This window comes from Salmo salar, chromosome 26 (assembly GCF_965601325.2).
Source record: "Salmo salar chromosome 26, fSalSal1, whole genome shotgun sequence".
Taxonomy (NCBI): Eukaryota; Metazoa; Chordata; class Actinopteri; order Salmoniformes; family Salmonidae; genus Salmo; species Salmo salar.
In genome coordinates this window covers 36,772,771-36,785,000 of record NC_138316.1, presented here as the reverse complement: position 1 = coordinate 36,785,000, position 12,230 = coordinate 36,772,771, and positions in this window count along the sequence as shown.

Here is a 12,230-nt window from a genome sequence, read left to right as displayed (position 1 = left end):
AAAATAATGATGGAATTAAGTAGAATCCTAGCGCTCAGTGGGAGAAAAATTCTGTCTTCCAACAACATTATCTTCTTGGAACGTTACTCCTGATTCACTGCAGCTCTTGGTGGTAGCTGTGTAGATGTCACTATGTGATAAGCACAGTCCTTCTCTTCTCCTCTCCCATCTGCTCCTCCCCCCTCCACTCCTCTTCCCCTCACTTCCTCCTCTCCTCCCTCCTCCTCTCCTCTTCCCCTCACCCCCTCCTCTCCTCCACCCTCATCTCTTCTCCCTTTTCTCTTGTCTTGGACATATGTGCTTAAGACAGAACATTACATATAAAAGGTTCCCTGTAGAATCTCTCTGGAGTTGTTTTTCAAGTCGGCATCCCGGAGAGAATATGACAAGTCTCTGAATTCACCTTCATAAGCCATTAACTCCCAGTCACTCCCATTCACTCTTAATCAGCGACCTGAGCCAATCGACTCCATAGAGCCTCTGCTGTGTGGCGTGGGAGGAACTGAAAGCTTTGTCTTAGCAACGCCTGGTGCTTTTAACCAAGAAAGTGTTGCCAGTGTATTTCCCTCCTGAGCCACAGGCCAAAGCCAATTAATTGCGGTGGAGTGTTCAACCATGTTGAAAGAGAAATTTGAGAAAATGGCCGTCGTTTTGCTGTTGGTTTTAGAGGATGTAGATGGGATTTTATGAGGCCTTCTTTCACTCACTGCAGATTTGATCTGAATCTCTGCAGTGGGTGGTGTTGTCTCACCTGAGTGAAAGCCTTGGAATAAGAATCATTTTCAATGGAGATGTCAGAGAGGGAGAGTACTGAGTTTATTGTTCAAAGCAAAAGCATGGTGTATGTATTATAGATGAGCAGGCTTTTTAGACATCTCTGTGTATGGGGGTGGTGTGTGTGTGTGTGTGTGTGTGTGTGTGTGTGTGTGTGTGTGTGTGTGTGTGTGTGTGTGTGTGTGTGTGTGTGTGTGTGTGTGTGTGTGTGTGTGTGTGTGTGTGTGTGTGTGTGTGTGTGTGTGTGTGTGTGTGTGTGCGTGCGTGCGTGCGCATAATGAATTTTTATCCTTCAGATAGCACAACGATCACAGCATATCTGACTCCAAAAGAGCTGTATTATGCCAGACAGAATGTAAGCTGCATGAGGTAAGATAACCCTAGTTAAAAATGTAAAGCATTTGAGACATCACACAGCTAACATTGTATTGTTGAATAAATTAATCTAAATGTGTATTCTTACAAGCACAAGAATGATGCTTTTTTAATGCTTCATTTAACACATTCCAGTCTGTACAGATTCGTACAGTACACACTAACACATCTCTGTCTCCCCTCTCTCGCTTTCTCTCTCCTCTCTCTCTCACTCTCTCTCCTCTCTCTCTCTCTTGCTCTCTCTCCTCTCTCTTGCTGTTCTCTCTCTCACTCCTCTCGACTCTATCTCTATCGCTCCTGGCAAGGTGTCACCAGCCGCCAGACGGGGGAGGTAAGTGTGTTCTCGAGACATGGACGAGGGTTTCTCTAATGGAGCCAATTCACTGTGTTAATGCACTCAAATGTCATTATTGCCACTCTTTACCCACCATGTATCACTGGCTTGATTGGCAGCTGGATCTGTGTGTAGGCTGCATCAAGCAGCTTAAGTGTATCTCCACTTTTTGTTCATTAAAGGCGCAATCTGCGATTTGTCCATCGATTTTTTTATTTTTAAATGAACTATAGATTCATACAGTGCCTTCAGAAAGTATTCACACCCCTTGAATCTTTCCACATTTTTTTGTGTTACAGCCTGAATTTAAAATGGTTACTGGCTTACACACAATACCCATAATGTCAAAGTGCAATTAAGTTTTTCGGAATTTTTACAAATTAATAAAAAATGAAAAGCTGAAATGTATTCCATATACTACCCACCACTGCGACCTGTACGCTCTCATTGGCTGGCCTTCGCTTCATAATCGTCGCCAAACACATTGGCTCCAGGTCATCTACAAGACCCTGCTAGGTAAAGTCCCCCCTTATCTCCGCTCACTGGTCACCATAGCAGCACCCACCTGTAGCACGTGCTCCAGCAGGTATATCTCTCTGGTCACCCCTAAAGCCAACTCCTCCTTTGGTCGTCTCTCCTTCCAGTTCTCTGCTGCCAATGACTGGAACGAACTACAAAAATCTCTGAAACTGGAAACACTTATCTCCCTCACTAGCTTTAAGCACCAGCTATCAGAGCAGCTCCCAGATCACTGCACCTGTACATAGCCCATCTATAATTTAGCCCAAACTACTACCTCTTCCCCTACTGTATTTATTTATTTTGCTCCTTTGCACCATATTATTTATATTTTAACTTTGAACTTTCTTCAAACTACAAATCTACCATTCCAGTGTTTTACTTGCTATACTTTATTTACTTTGCCACCATGGCCTTTTTTGCCTTTACCTCCCTTATCTCGCATAATTTGCTCACATTGTATATAGTCTTATTTTTTTCTACTGCATCATTGATTGTATGTTGTTTTACTCCATGTGTAACTCTGTGTTTTTGTATGTTGTCAAACTGCTTTGCTTTATCTTGGCCAGGTCGCAATTGTAAATGAGAACTTGTTCTCAACTTGCCTACCTGGTTAAATAAAGGTGAAATAAATAAAAAATAAAATAAATAAAATTCAACCTCTTTGTTATGGCAAGCCTAAATAAGTTCAGCAGTAAAAATGTGTTTAACAAGTCACATAATAAGTTCCATGGACTATGTATGCGATAGTAGTGTTAAACATGATTTTTGAATGACTACCTCATCTCTGTACCCCACACACACAATTATATGTAAGGTCCCTCAGTCGAGCAGTGAATTTAAAACACAGATTCAACCACAAAGACCAGGGAGGTTTTCCAATGCCTCGCAAAGAAGGGCGTATTTTCTTTATTTTTATCACCTTTATTTAACCAGGTAGGCCAGTTGAGAACATGTTCTCATTTACAACTGCAACCTGGCCAAGATAAAGCAAAGCAGTGCGACATAAACAAAAACACATGGGATAAACAAACGTAAAGTCAATAACGCAATGGAAAAATCTATATACAGTGTGTGCAAATGAAGTAAGACTAGGGAGGTAAGGCAATAAATAGGCCATAGTGGCTAAATAATTACAATTTGGCAATTAAACACTGGAGTGATAGTGCAGAAGATGAATGTATGTAGATATACTGGGGTGCAAAGGAGCAAAAAAATAAATAACAATATGGGGATGAGGTAGTTGGGTGGGCTATTTACAGATGGGCTGTGTACAGGTGCAATGATCTGTAAGCTGCTCTGACAGCTGATGCTTAAAGTTAGTGAGGGAGATATAAGACTCCAGCTTCAGTGATTTTTGCAATTCGTTCCAGTCATTGGCAACAGAGAACTGTTGGCTTTGGGGATGACCAGTGAAATATACCTGCTGGAGCGCGTCCTACGGGTGGGTGCTGCTATGGTGACCAGTGAGCTGAGATATGGTGGGGCTTTACCTAGCAAAGACTTATAGATGACCTGGAGCCAGTGGGTTTGGCGACGAATATGAAGTGAGGGCCAGCCAACGAGAGCATACAGGTCGCAGTGGCGGGTAGTATATGGGGCTTTGGTGACAAAATGGATGGCACTGTGATAGACTACATCCAATTTGCTGAGTAGAGTGTTGGAGGCTATTTTCGCCAAAGTCAAGGATCGGTAGGATAGTCAGTTTTACGAGGGTATGTTTGGCAGCATGAGTAAAGGATGCTTTGTTGCGTAATAGGATGCCGATTCTAGATTTAATTTTGGATTGGAGATGCTTAATGTGAGTCAGGAAGGAGAGTTTACAGTCTAACCAGACACCTAGGTCTTTTGGCAGACATTGAATATCCCTTTTAGCATGGTCAAGTTATTAATTACACTTTGGATAGTGTATCAACACTCCCAGTCACTACAAAGATACAGGCGTCCTTCCTAACTCAGTTGCCGGTGAGGAAGGAAACCCCTCAGGGAATGATTACTTTAAAACAGTTACAGAGTTTAATGGCTGTGATAGGAGAAAACTGAGGATGAATCAACCACACAATTCATTCGGCCATTCCTGTTTCCTGTTTCCGGTCACAACTTGCAGACTTGTTTACGCTGCTGTGCATTTTGTTGCCGATCTTACTTTGCTACCTGACGGTTTTTTACTTTTTCATTACCGTATATTTTTACTTTTTCCCTCACTCAACTTTTTTCATTCAACTTTTTCACCCCGGAGGTTTTATCTGGACATGGTTCGTCAGGACTTCAAACAGCCGAAGCTAAGTAACATTAACATGATGCCTTCTAATTGCAGTCGTTGTACTTATAATATACAGGAGAACGATCGCCTTACGGCAAGGATAGCTGTGCTGCAAGCCCAGCTTCAGACGCGATCGTTAGGCAAGGGTAATTTCAGTGTAGGAAAGGATGAAACAGCGTCTGTGCCACCAGTAAGTACAGATAGTAACGTTAGTATAAACCCCCTCGCACGGTCCCCGCAGCCGGACATCTTTCTCATGGCTTCTGGAGGGAAACGCTGTAGGAATGCTCAACCGGTGTCGCTTATTCAGCCGACAGAAACTTTCAACCGGTTCTCCCCATTAAGCGAGTCGGAGTCGAAGGCCGAGACTTCTCTGGTCTCTACTCCTCCCGTTGTGGGGTCTGAGTCGCCGACGGCTCCCACCATTAGCTCTGACAAATTGAAAACCCTAGTCATTGGCGACTCCATTACCCGCAGTATTAGACTTAAAACGAATCATCCAGCGATCATACACTGTTTACCAGGGGGCAGGGCTACCGACGTTAAGGCTAATCTAAAGACGGTGCTGGCTAAAGCTAAAACTGGCGAGTGTAGAGAGGATAGAGATATTGTTATCCACGTCGGCACCAACGATGTTAGGATGAAACAGTCAGAGGTCACCAAGCGCAACATAGCTTCAGCGTGTAAATCAGCTAGAAAGATGTGTCGGCATCGATTAATTGTCTCTGGCCCCCTCCCAGTTAGGGGGAGTGATGAGCTCTACAGCAGAGTCTCACAACTCAATCGCTGGTTGAAAACTGTTTTCTGCCCCTCCCAAAAGATAGAATTTGTAGATAATTGGCCCTCTTTCTGGGACTCACCCACAAACAGGACCAAGCCTGGCCTGTTGAGGAGTGACGGACTCCATCCTAGCTGGAGGGGTGCTCTCATCTTATCTACGAACATAGACAGGGCTCTAACTCCTCTAGCTCCACAATGAAATAGGGTGCAGGCCAGGCAGCAGGCTGTTAGCCAGCCTGCCAGCTTAGTGGAGTCTGCCACTAGCACAGTCAGCGTAGTCAGCTCAGCTTTCCCTATTGAGAAAGTGTCTGTGCCTCGATCTAGGTTGGGCAAAATTAAAAATGGCGGTGTTCGCTTTAGCAATCTCACTAGTATAAAGACCTCCTCCATTCCTGCCATTATTGAAAGAGATTGTGATACCTCACATCTCAAAATTGGGTTACTTAATGTTAGATCCCTCACTTCCAAGGCAGTTATAGTCAATGAACTAATCACTGATAATAATCTTGATGTGATTGGCCTGACTGAAACATGGCTTAAGCCTGATGAATTTACTGTGTTAAATGAGGCCTCACCCCCTGGTTACACTAGTGACCATACCCCCCGTGCATCCGGCAAAGGCGGAGGTGTTGCTAACATTTACGATAGCAAATTTCAATTTACAAAAAAAAAACAATGACGTTTTCGTCTTTTGAGCTTCTAGTCATGAAATCTATGCAGCCTACTCAATCACTTTTTATAGATACTGTTTACAGGCCTCCTGGGCCATATGCAGTGTTCCTCACTGAGTTCCCTGAATTCCTATCGGATCTTGTAGTCATAGCAGATAATATTCTAATTTTTGGTGACTTTAACATTCACATGGAAAAGTCCACAGACCCACTCCAAAAGGTTTTTGGCGCCATCATCGACTCAGTGGGTTTTGTCCAACATGTCTCTGGACCTACTCACTGCCACAGTCATACTCTGGACCTAGTTTTGTCCCATGGAATAAATGTTGTGGATCTAAATGTTTTTCCTCATAATCCTGGACTATCGGACCACCATTTTATTACGTTTGCAATTGCAACAAATAATCTGCTCAGACCCCAACCAAGGAGCATTAAAAGTCGTGCTATAAATTCTCAGACAACCCAAAGATTCCTTGATGCCCTTCCAGACTGCCTCTGCCTACCTAAGGACGTCAGAGGACAAAAATCAGTTAACCACCTAACCGAGGAACTCAATTTAACCTTGCGCAATACCCTAGATGCAGTTGCACCCCTAAAAACTAAAAACATCTGTCATAAGAAACTAGCTCCCTGGTATACAGAAAATACACGAGCTCTGAAGCAAGCTTCCAGAAAATTGGAACGGAAATGGCGCCACACCAAACTGGAAGTCTTCCGACTAGCTTGGAAAGACAGTACCGTGCAGTATCGAAGAGCCCTTACTGCTGCTCGATCATCCTATTTTTCCAACTTAATTGAGGAAAATAAGAACAATCCGAAATTTCTTTTTGATACTGTCGCAAAGCTAACTAAAAAGCAGCCTTCGCAAATGGAGGATGGCTTTCACTTCAGCAGTAATAAATTTATGAACTTCTTTGAGGAAAAGATCATGATCATTAGAAAGCAAATTACAGACTCCTCTTTAAATCTAGGTATTCCTCCAAAGCTCCATTGTCCTGAGTCTACACAACTCTGCCAGGACCTAGGATCAAGGGAGATACTAAAGTGTTTTAGTACTATATCTCTTGACGCAATGATGAAAATAATCATGGCCTCCAAACCCTCAAGCTGCATACTAGACCCTATTCCAACTAAACTACTGAAAGAGCTGCTTCCTGTGCTTGGCCCTCCTATGTTGAACATAATAAACGGCTCTCTATCCACCGGATGTGTACCAAGCTCACTAAAAGTGGCAGTAATAAAGCCTCTCTTGAAAAAGCCGAATCTTGATCCAGAAATTATAAAAAACTATCGGCCTATATCGAATCTTCCATTCCTCTCAAAAAAAATTGAAAAAGCTGTTGCACAGCAACTCACTGCCTTCCTGAAGACAAACAATGTATACGAAACGCTTCAGTCTGGTTTTAGACCCCATCATAGCACTGAGACTGCACTTGTGAAGGTGGTAAATGACCTTTTAATGACGTCAGACCGAGGCTCTGCATCTGTCCTCGTGCTCCTAGATCTTAGTATCGCTTTTGATACCATCGATCACCACATTCTTTTGGAGAGATTGGAAACCCAAATTGGTCTACATGGACAAGTTCTGGCCTGGTTTAGATCTTATCTGTCGGAAAGATATCAGTTTGTCTCTGTGAATGGTTTGTCCTCTGACAAATCAATTGTAAATTTCGGTGTTCCTCAAGGTTCCGTTTTAGGACCACTATTGTTTTCACTATATATTTTACCTCTTGGGGATGTCATTCGAAAACATAATGTTAAATTTCACTGCTATGCGGATGACACACAGCTGTACATTTCAATGAAACATGGTGAAGCCCCAAAATTGTCCTCGCTAGAAGCCTGTGTTTCAGACATAAAGAAGTGGATGGCTGCAAACTTTCTACTTTTAAACTCGGACAAAACAGAGATGCTTGTTCTAGGTCCCAAGAAACAAAGAGATCTTCTGTTGAATCTGACAATTAATCTGGATGGTTGTACAGTCGTCTCAAATAAAACTGTGAAGGACCTCGGCGTTACTCTGGACCCTGATCTCTCTTTTGAAGAACATATCAAGACTGTTTCAAGGACAGCTTTTTTCCATCTACGTAACATTGCAAAAATCAGAAATTTTCTGTCCAAAAATGACGCAGAAAAATTAATCCATGCTTTTGTTACTTCTAGGCTGGACTACTGCAATGCTCTACTTTCCGGCTACCCGGATAAAGCACTAAATAAACTTCAGTTAGTGCTAAATACGGCTGCTAGAATCCTAACTAGAACCAAAAAATTTGATCCTATTACTCCACTGCTAGCCTCCCTACACTGGCTTCCTGTTAAGGCAAGGGCTGATATCAAGGTTTTACTGCTAACCTACAAAGCATTACATGGGCTTGCTCCTACCTATCTTTCCGATTTGGTCCTGCCGTACATACCTACACGTACGCTACGGTCACAAGACGCAGGCCTCCTAATTGTCCCTAGAATTTCTAAGCAAACGGCTGGAGGTAGGGCTTTCTCCTATAGAGCTCCATTTTTATGGAATGGTCTGCCTACCAATGTGAGAGACGCAGACTCAGTCTCAACCTTTAAGTCTTTACTGAAGACTTATCTCTTCAGTAGGTCCTATGATTAAGTATAGTCTGGCCCAGGAGTGTGAAGGTGAACAGAAAGGCTGGAGCAACGAACTGCCCTTGCTGTCTCTGCCTTGCCGGTTCCCCTCTTTCCACTGGGATTCTCTGCCTCTAACCCTTTTACAGGGGCTGAGTCACTGGCCTACTGGTGTTCTTCCATGCCGTCCATGGGAGGGGTGCGTCACTTGAGTGGGTTGAGTCACTGACGTGGTCTTCCTGTCTGGGTTGGCGCCCCCCCCTTGGGTTGTGCCATGGCGGAGATCGTTGTGGGCTATACTCGGCCTTGTCTTAGGACGGTAAGTTGGTGGTTGGAGACATCCCTCTAGTGGTGTGGGGGCTGTGCTTTGGCAAAGTGGGTGGGGTTATATCCTGCCTGTTTGGCCCTGTCCGGGGGTATCATCGGATGGGGCCACAGTGTCTTCTGATCCCTCCTGTCTCAGCCTCCAGTATTTATGCTGCAGTAGTTTATGTGTCGAGGGGCTAGGGTCAGTCTGTTACATCTGGAGTATTTCTCTTGTCTTATCCGGTGTCCTGTGTGTATTTAAATATGCTCTCTCTAATTCTCTCTTTCTCTCTTTCTGTCTTTCTCTCAGAGGACCTGAGCCCTAGGACCATGCCTCAGGACTACCTGGTATGATGACTCCTTGCTGTCCCCAGTCCACCTGGCCGTGCTGCTGCTCCAGTTTCAACTGTTCTGCCTGCGGCTATGGAACCCTGACCTGTTCACCGGACGTGCTTGTTGCACCCTCGACAACTACTATGATTATTATTATTTGACCATGCTGGTCATTTATGAACATTTTAACATTTTAACATCTTGACCATGTTCTGTTATAATATCCACCCTGCACAGCCAGAAGAGGACTGGCCACCCCTCATAGCCTGGTTCCTCTCTAGGTTTCTTCCTAGGTTTTCGGCCTTTCTAGGGAGTTTTTCCTAGGGAGTTTTTCCTAGCCACCGTGCTTCTTTCACATGCTTTGCTTGCTGTTTGGGGTTTTAGGCTGGGTTTCTGTACAGCACTTTGAGAATATCAGCTGATGTACGAAGGGCTATATAAAAATAAATTTGATTTGATTTGAAATTTGATTTGTAGTTACTACACAATGCTAACCTAATTGACAGAGTGAAAATAAGGTGTAAGGACCGACGATGGAGATGAGAAGCAGGCACGGGGAGTCAACATTTAATAAGGAACAGACATGAAACAAGACCGGCACAACGTCGGCACACGGGCAACACAACAATATTCGACAATCAATGCAGCAGCGGGGAACAGAGATGAGGAACTGACAAATATAGGGAGGTAATGAACAGGTGATTGAGTCCAGGTGAGTCCAATAATACGCTGATGCGCATGAAGGGGAAAGGCAGGTGTGCATACTGATGGTGGCTGGAGTGCGTAATGCTGGGGAGCCTTGGCGCCAGGTAGCGGGAGCAGGCGTGACAGTACCCCCCCCCCCCCCCCCCCCAGGGGCACCACCCGGCGTCGCACCTGGGTGAGCCTGACGGGCCAGCCGAGGCACGGGCGCTGGACAAGCCGGCTGGGCGTGAAATCCCGACGAACCGGCAGAGGCATGAGAGCCTGGCGAGTCAGCTGAGGCATAGGAACCTGATGATCTGGCTGAGGCATAGCAGCCTGACGAGACGGCCAGGCGTAAAAACATGACGATCCGGCTGAGGCCTGATGTGGGATGAGCGCCTTCCAAGCCAACCGGGGCAAGAAACCTCTCGAGCCAGCTAGGGCATGACAGCTAACGAGCTGACTTAGGCACCCCGGTTCCATCGGTGGCGGCCCCTGGACCCGACGTCACCACCACTCGGAAAGCCAGCACTCCCGATGCTTCGTTTGGTGACTGCTGCATTCTGTAAGGTCCGATGCTAGAGACAGAAGCAGGTACGGGGAATCAACATTTAACATGGAACAGACATGAAACAAGACAGGCACAGCGTCAGCACACGGGCAACACAACGACATTCGACAATCAATGCAGCAGCGGGGAACAGAGATGGGGAACTGACAAATATAGGGGAGGTAATGAACAGGTGATTGACTCCAGGTGAAACCAATAATACACTGATGCGCGTGACGGGGAAAGGCAGGTGTGCGTACTGATGGTGGCCGGAGTGTCCTGGGTGAGCAAAGCGGGAGCAGGTGTGACAGTAACCTCCTTCTTTTTCATTCTGTAAGGATCAACGCAGAAGATGAGAAGCAGGTACAGGGAGTGAAGATTTAATAACTGACGGACATGAAACAGAACAGGAACAGCGTCTGGACAGGAACACATAACAACAATTAATGTGGACACAGGGAACACTACCGAGGAACAGACAGATATACAGGAGGTAATCAACAATGTGAAGGAGTCCAGGTGAATCCAATAAGTGCTGCTGCGCGTAATGATGGTGACAGGTGCGTGTAAAGAAGGGTAGCCTGGCGCCCTGGAGCACCAGGGAGGGGGAGTGGGAGCAGGCGTGACAGTACCCACCCCCCTAGGGGCGCCACACGGTCCCACCGGTTGAGGCGTGGGAGTCTGACGATCCGGCTGAGGCGTGAAAGCCTGACGATCCATCCCGCTGCAGCGGAGAAGCCCGATGGGCCGGCTGAAGCATGACGTGATATGGGAACCTGCCGAGTCAACCGAGGCAAGGAAACCTTTCGAGCCAGCTAGGGCGTGACAGCCCAATGAGCCAGCTTAGGCACCCTCGGTTCCATCAGCAGCGGATTCCAAGCCCAACGTCACGAACAAAACAAAAAACTCATGAGCCGGCTGAGGCATAGGAGTCCGACAAGCAGGCTATAGCATGACGTTGGATGGGAACCTGCCAAGCCAACCCGGGGCAAGGAAACCCCTCGAGCCAGCTAGGGCATGACAGCCCGACGAGCCAGCTTAGGCACCCCCGGTTCCATAGGCGGCGGCCCCCGTGTCCGACGTCACCAACAAAACAAAACCTCAAAAAACTCCCTGATGCTTCTTGTAATGGTGTCCTCATTCTGTAAGGATTGACGCAGGAGATGAAAAGCAGGTACAAGGAGTGAAGGTTTAATAACTGACGGAGACGAAACAGAACAGGAACAGCGTCTGGAAAGGAACACATAACAACAATTAATTCAGACACAGGGAACACTACCGAGGAACAGACAGATATACAGGGGGTAATAAACAACGTGAAGGAGTCCAGGTGAGTCCAATGAGCGTTGCTGAGTGTAGTGATGGTGACAGGTGCGTGTAAAGAAGGGTAGCCTGGCGCCCAGGAGCACCAGGGAGGGGGAGTGGGAGCAGGCGTGACAGTACCCCCCCCCCCCCCCCCCCCCCAGGGGCGCCACACGGTCCCACCGGTTGAGGCGTGGGAGTCTGACGATCCGGCTGAGGCGTGAAAGCCTGACGATCCATCCCGCTGCAGCGGAGAAGCCCGATGGGCCGGCTGAAGCATGACGTGATATGGGAACCTGCCGAGTCAACCGAGGCAAGGAAACCTTTCGAGCCAGCTAGGGCGTGACAGCCCAATGAGCCAGCTTAGGCACCCTCGGTTCCATCAGCAGCGGATTCCAAGCCCAACGTCACGAACAAAACAAAAAACTCATGAGCCGGCTGAGGCATAGGAGTCCGACAAGCAGGCTATAGCATGACGTTGGATGGGAACCTGCCAAGCCAACCCGGGGCAAGGAAACCCCTCGAGCCAGCTAGGGCATGACAGCCCGACGAGCCAGCTTAGGCACCCCCGGTTCCATAGGCGGCGGCCCCCGTGTCCGACGTCACCAACAAAACAAAACCTCAAAAAACTCCCTGATGCTTCTTGTAATGGTGTCCTCATTCTGTAAGGATTGACGCAGGAGATGAAAAGCAGGTACAAGGAGTGAAGGTTTAATAACTGACGGAGACGAAACAGAACAGGAACAGCGT